The sequence below is a fragment of the Balaenoptera ricei genome, chromosome 16 (assembly GCF_028023285.1).
Source record: "Balaenoptera ricei isolate mBalRic1 chromosome 16, mBalRic1.hap2, whole genome shotgun sequence".
Classification (NCBI taxonomy): domain Eukaryota; kingdom Metazoa; phylum Chordata; class Mammalia; order Artiodactyla; family Balaenopteridae; genus Balaenoptera; species Balaenoptera ricei.
Window position 1 is genome coordinate 93,874,075 of NC_082654.1, and position 6,000 is coordinate 93,880,074.

The 6,000-nt window shown below is 75.9% G+C and overlaps 6 non-coding genes across 6 annotated transcripts; all 6 read right to left on the minus strand.

The window, feature by feature from the left end:
• Positions 1-516: 516 nt before the first annotated feature.
• On the minus strand, positions 517-635 carry LOC132351190 (5S ribosomal RNA). Its single transcript, XR_009498133.1, has one exon. It is a non-coding gene; the product is annotated as a 5S ribosomal RNA (ribosomal RNA).
• Positions 636-1,515: 880 nt separating this feature from the next.
• On the minus strand, positions 1,516-1,634 carry LOC132351271 (5S ribosomal RNA). The gene has a single exon (XR_009498213.1). It is a non-coding gene; the product is annotated as a 5S ribosomal RNA (ribosomal RNA).
• Positions 1,635-2,556: 922 nt separating this feature from the next.
• Positions 2,557-2,675, minus strand: LOC132351191 (5S ribosomal RNA). The gene has a single exon (XR_009498134.1). It is a non-coding gene; the product is annotated as a 5S ribosomal RNA (ribosomal RNA).
• A 904-nt stretch (positions 2,676-3,579) lies between these two features.
• LOC132351296 (5S ribosomal RNA) lies at positions 3,580-3,698 on the minus strand. The gene has a single exon (XR_009498237.1). It is a non-coding gene; the product is annotated as a 5S ribosomal RNA (ribosomal RNA).
• Positions 3,699-4,601: 903 nt separating this feature from the next.
• Positions 4,602-4,720, minus strand: LOC132351192 (5S ribosomal RNA). Its single transcript, XR_009498135.1, has one exon. It is a non-coding gene; the product is annotated as a 5S ribosomal RNA (ribosomal RNA).
• An 880-nt stretch (positions 4,721-5,600) lies between these two features.
• Positions 5,601-5,719, minus strand: LOC132351273 (5S ribosomal RNA). Its single transcript, XR_009498214.1, has one exon. It is a non-coding gene; the product is annotated as a 5S ribosomal RNA (ribosomal RNA).
• Positions 5,720-6,000: the final 281 nt, after the last annotated feature.

A 6,000-nucleotide genomic window follows, 5' to 3' on the forward strand; every position in this document is an offset into this window, starting at 1 on the left:
ACCACTGAGTGGGCACGGCCCCTTAGCCCCAGCAAGGCCACCCTTGCCCCCACGCCGCCCGCCGAGCACAGGACCCCGCCCCTGGTGGCTGGCAGGCCCGGGGAAGCGGCCACGGCCCCCGCCCCCGCTCCCGCCCCCGGCCGAGGCGAAACGGCCGGGGGGGGGGCCTTTTCCCGGAGGGAGCTGCGGAGAGACACACGGGCAGACAGCTGGCTGCGGCGCGGCTGGGCTCTGGTGGGCGCGGCCAAGTGCAGGTCGAGGGCCTCGCGGGCCGCACGGCCGGCACCCCGGCCTGCGGCGGAGTCTGGGTCCGGGCCAGCCACCCCGGGAGCGGCTGGGATGCGGCTGCCTTCCAGGGCCGCCTTCTGGCCGCCTGGCCGGCCAGGCAGGCGGAGAGCGCCCCCTCTGGCGCGCTGTGGTGGGAGGGGTCGGAGGTAGGTGGGGCCTGCAGCGGTGCCCGGCGGCGGGGGCGGAGGCGGCGGGCGACTAAAGGAGAGGGCGGAGCGGGAGGCAAAAAGCCTACAGCACCCGGTATTCCCAGGCGGTCTCCCATCCAAGTACTAACCAGGCCCGACCCTGCTTAGCTTCCGAGATCAGACGAGATCGGGCGCGTTCAGGGTGGTATGGCCGTAGACGCAGGAGGGGCCCGCGGGGTGCCTCTTGAGGCCCAGCTTCGCTGGCCCTTGCGCCTTACCGCCATGCCGGCGGCCAGCCCTCTCCGGCAGGGCCCTGCCGCCCGCCCAGGCAGGCGACAGGAGGCCTCGGGGACCCGGGGGTGGCGGAGTGGTGGGCGACCTCGCAGCCCAGGGCGGGCGGGACGCTCCAGGCCCGTCGGCGCTTGGCGCCCCGCCGCAGATCCCGCTCGACGCTCACAGGGACGTGGCCCCGGAGGCTTCAGGGCACGGCGGCCGCGGTCCCTTGGGCAGCCCCCCCTGCCCGCCCACGCGGAGTTAGGCGCAGCCCGGCCGGGCAGCAGCTGGCCCGAAGCCACTGGGAGCCACCACTGAGTGGGCACGGCCCCTTAGCCCCAGCAAGGCCACCCTTGCCCCCACGCCGCCCGCCGAGCACAGGACCCCGCCCCTGGTGGCTGGCAGGCCCGGGGAAGCGGCCACGGCCCCCGCCCCCGCTCCCGCCCCCGGCCGAGGCGAAACGGCCGGGGGGGGGGGCTTTTCCCGGAGGGAGCTGCGGAGAGACACACGGGCAGACAGCTGGCTGCGGCGCGGCTGGGCTCTGGTGGGCGCGGCCAAGTGCAGGTCGAGGGCCTCGCGGGCCGCACGGCCGGCACCCCGGCCTGCGGCGGAGTCTGGGTCCGGGCCAGCCACCCCGGGAGCGGCTGGGATGCGGCTGCCTTCCAGGGCCGCCTTCTGGCCGCCTGGCCGGCCAGGCAGGCGGAGAGCGCCCCCTCTGGCGCGCTGTGGTGGGAGGGGTCGGAGGTAGGTGGGGCCTGCAGCGGTGCCCGGCGGCGGGGGCGGAGGCGGCGGGCGACTAAAGGAGAGGGCGGAGCGGGAGGCAAAAAGCCTACAGCACCCGGTATTCCCAGGCGGTCTCCCATCCAAGTACTAACCAGGCCCGACCCTGCTTAGCTTCCGAGATCAGACGAGATCGGGCGCGTTCAGGGTGGTATGGCCATAGACGCAAGAGAGGCCCGCGGAGTGCCTCTTGAGGCCCAGCTTCGCTGGCGCTTGCGCCTTACCGCCATGCCGGCGGCCAGCCCGCCCCGGCAGGGCCCCGCCGCCCGCCCAGGCAGGGGAAGGGCGACCTCGGGTACCGGGGCGGGGGTGGGGGTGGCGGAGGGGTTGGCGACCTCCCAGCCCAGGGCGGGCGGGACCCACCAAACCGTTCGGCGCTTGGCGCCCTGCCCCAGATTCCGCACGTCGCTCACAGGGACGTGGCCCCGGAGGCTTCAGGGCCCGGGGCCCGCGGGCCCTTGGGCCTCCCCGCTGCCCGCCCACGCGGCGCTAGGCGCAGCCCAGCCGCAGCCCGGGCCGGCCCTCCTGCCCGACGGCAGTCGGCCCTTAACCCACTGGGAGCCACCATTGAGTCACCACGGCCCCTTAGCCCCAGCAAGGCCACCCTTGCCCCCACGCCACCCGCCGAGCACAGGACCCGGCGCCTTGCGGCCGGCCGGCCCGGAGAACCGGCCCCGGCCCCCGCCCCCGCTCCCGACCCCCGGCCGTGGCGAAACGGCGGCGGGGGGCGGCGGGGAGCTTTTTCCGGAGGGAGCTGTGGAGAGACACACCGGCAGACAGGTGGCTGCGCCGGGGCTGGGCGCGAGTGGGGGCGGCCAGGTGCAGGTCAAGGGGCTCGCGGGCCGGACGGCCGGCACCCGGGCCTGAGGCGGACTCTGGGTCCGGGCCAGCCACCCCGGGAGCGGCTGGGATGCGGCTGCCTTCCAGGGCCGCCTTCTGGCCGCCTGGCCGGCCAGGCAGGCGGAGAGCGCCCCCTCTGGCGCGCTGTGGTGGGAGGGGTCGGAGGTAGGTGGGGCCTGCAGCGGTGCCCGGCGGCGGGGGCGGAGGCGGCGGGCGACTAAAGGAGAGGGCGGAGCGGGAGGCAAAAAGCCTACAGCACCCGGTATTCCCAGGCGGTCTCCCATCCAAGTACTAACCAGGCCCGACCCTGCTTAGCTTCCGAGATCAGACGAGATCGGGCGCGTTCAGGGTGGTATGGCCGTAGACTCAGGAGGGGCCCGCGGGGTGCCTCTTGAGGCCCAGCTTCGCTGGCCCTTGCGCCTTACCGCCATGCCGGCGGCCAGCCCTCTCCGGCAGGGCCCTGCCGCCCGCCCAGGCAGGCGACAGGAGGCCTCGGGGACCCGGGGGTGGCGGAGTGGTGGGCGACCTCGCAGCCCAGGGCGGGCGGGACGCTCCAGGCCCGTCGGCGCTTGGCGCCCCGCCGCAGATCCCGCTCGACGCTCACAGGGACGTGGCCCCGGAGGCTTCAGGGCACGGCGGCCGCGGTCCCTTGGGCATCCCCCCCTGCCCGCCCACGCGGAGTTAGGCGCAGCCCGGCCACGGCCGGGCCGGCCCTCCGGCCGGGCAGCAGCTGGCCCGAAGCCACTGGGAGCCACCACTGAGTGGGCACGGCCCCTTAGCCCCAGCAAGGCCACCCTTGCCCCCACGCCGCCCGCCGAGCACAGGACCCCGCCCCTGGTGGCCGGCAGGCCCGGGGAAGCGGCCACGGCCCCCGCCCCGGCTCCCGCCCCCAGCCGAGGCGAAACGGCCGGGGGGGGGGGGCTTTTCCCGGAGGGAGCTGCGGAGAGACACACGGGCAGACAGCTGGCTGCGGCGCGGCTGGGCTCTGGTGGGCGCGGCCAAGTGCAGGTCGAGGGTCTCGCGGGCCGCACGGCCGGCACCCCGGCCTGCGGCGGAGTCTGGGTCCGGGCCAGCCACCCCGGGAGCGGCTGGGATGCGGCTGCCTTCCAGGGCCGCCTTCTGGCCGCCTGGCCGGCCAGGCAGGCGGAGAGCGCCCCCTCTGGCGCGCTGTGGTGGGAGGGGTCGGAGGTAGGTGGGGCCTGCAGCGGTGCCCGGCGGCGGGGGCGGAGGCGGCGGGCGACTAAAGGAGAGGGCGGAGCGGGAGGCAAAAAGCCTACAGCACCCGGTATTCCCAGGCGGTCTCCCATTCAAGTACTAACCAGGCCCGACCCTGCTTAGCTTCCGAGATCAGACGAGATCGGGCGCGTTCAGGGTGGTATGGCCGTAGACGCAAGAGGGGCCCGCGGAGTGCCTCTTGAGGCCCAGCTTCGCTGGCGCTTGCGCCTTACCGCCATGCCGGCGGCCAGCCCTCTCCGGCAGGGCCCTGCCGCCCGCCCAGGCAGGCGACAGGAGGCCTCGGGGACCCGGGGGTGGCGGAGTGGTGGGCGACCTCGCAGCCCAGGGCGGGCGGGATGCTCCAGGCCCGACGGCGCTTGGCGCCCCGCCGCAGATCCCGCTCGACGCTCACAGGGACGTGGCCCCGGAGGCTTCAGGGCACGGCGGCCGCGGTCCCTTGGGCATCACCCCCTGCCCGCCCACGCGGAGTTAGGCGCAGCCCGGCCACGGCCGGGCCGGCCCTCCGGCCGGGCAGCAGCTGGCCCGAAGCCACTGGGAGCCACCACTGAGTGGGCACGGCCCCTTAGCCCCAGCAAGGCCACCCTTGCCCCCACGCCGCCCGCCGAGCACAGGACCCCGCCCCTGGTGGCCGGCAGGCCCGGGGAAGCGGCCACGGCCCCCGCCCCCGCTCCCGCCCCCGGCCGAGGCGAAACGGCCGGGGGGGGGGACTTTTCCCGGAGGGAGCTGCGGAGAGACACACGGGCAGACAGCTGGCTGCGGCGCGGCTGGGCTCTGGTGGGCGCGGCCAAGTGCAGGTCGAGGGCCTCGCGGGCCGCACGGCCGGCACCCCGGCCTGCGGCGGAGTCTGGGTCCGGGCCAGCCACCACGGGAGCGGCTGGGGTGCGGCTGCCTTCCAGGGCCGCCTTCTGGCCTCCTGGCCGGCCAGGCAGGCGGGGAGCGCCCCCTCTGGCGCGCTGTGGTGGGAGGGGTCGGAGGTAGGTGGGGCCTGCAGCGGTGCCCGGCGGCGGGGGCGGAGGCGGCGGGCGACTAAAGGAGAGGGCGGAGCGGGAGGCAAAAAGCCTACAGCACCCGGTATTCCCAGGCGGTCTCCCATCCAAGTACTAACCAGGCCCGACCCTGCTTAGCTTCCGAGATCAGACGAGATCGGGCGCGTTCAGGGTGGTATGGCCGTAGACGCAGGAGGGGCCCGCGGGGTGCCTCTTGAGGCCCAGCTTCGCTGGCCCTTGCGCCTTACCGCCATGCCGGCGGCCAGCCCTCTCCGGCAGGGTCCTGCCGCCCGCCCAGGCAGGCGACAGGAGGCCTCGGGGACCCGGGGGTGGCGGAGTGGTGGGCGACCTCGCAGCCCAGGGCGGGCGGGACGCTCCAGGCCCGTCGGCGCTTGGCGCCCCGCCGCAGATCCCGCTCGACGCTCACAGGGACGTGGCCCCGGAGGCTTCAGGGCACGGCGGCCGCGGTCCCTTGGGCAGCCCCCCCTGCCCGCCCACGCGGAGTTAGGCGCAGCCCGGCCGGGCAGCAGCTGGCCCGAAGCCACTGGGAGCCACCACTGAGTGGGCACGGCCCCTTAGCCCCAGCAAGGCCACCCTTGCCCCCACGCCGCCCGCCGAGCACAGGACCCCGCCCCTGGTGGCTGGCAGGCCCGGGGAAGCGGCCACGGCCCCCGCCCCCGCTCCCGCCCCCGGCCGAGGCGAAACGGCCGGGGGGGGGGCCTTTTCCCGGAGGGAGCTGCGGAGAGACACACGGGCAGACAGCTGGCTGCGGCGCGGCTGGGCTCTGGTGGGCGCGGCCAAGTGCAGGTCGAGGGCCTCGCGGGCCGCACGGCCGGCACCCCGGCCTGCGGCGGAGTCTGGGTCCGGGCCAGCCACCCCGGGAGCGGCTGGGATGCGGCTGCCTTCCAGGGCCGCCTTCTGGCCGCCTGGCCGGCCAGGCAGGCGGAGAGCGCCCCCTCTGGCGCGCTGTGGTGGGAGGGGTCGGAGGTAGGTGGGGCCTGCAGCGGTGCCTGGCGGCGAGGGCGGAGGCGGCGGGCGACTAAAGGAGAGGGCGGAGCGGGAGGCAAAAAGCCTACAGCACCCGGTATTCCCAGGCGGTCTCCCATCCAAGTACTAACCAGGCCCGACCCTGCTTAGCTTCCGAGATCAGACGAGATCGGGCGCGTTCAGGGTGGTATGGCCATAGACGCAAGAGGGGCCCGCGGAGTGCCTCTTGAGGCCCAGCTTCGCTGGCGCTTGCGCCTTACCGCCATGCCGGCGGCCAGCCCGCCCCGGCAGGGCCCCGCCGCCCGCCCAGGCAGGGGAAGGGCGACCTCGGGTACCGGGGCGGGGGGGGGTGGCGGAGGGGTTGGCGACCTCCCAGCCCAGGGCGGGCGGGACCCACCAAACCGTTCGGCGCTTGGCGCCCTGCCCCAGATCCCGCACGTCGCTCACAGGGACGTGGCCCCGGAGGCTTCAGGGCCCGGGGC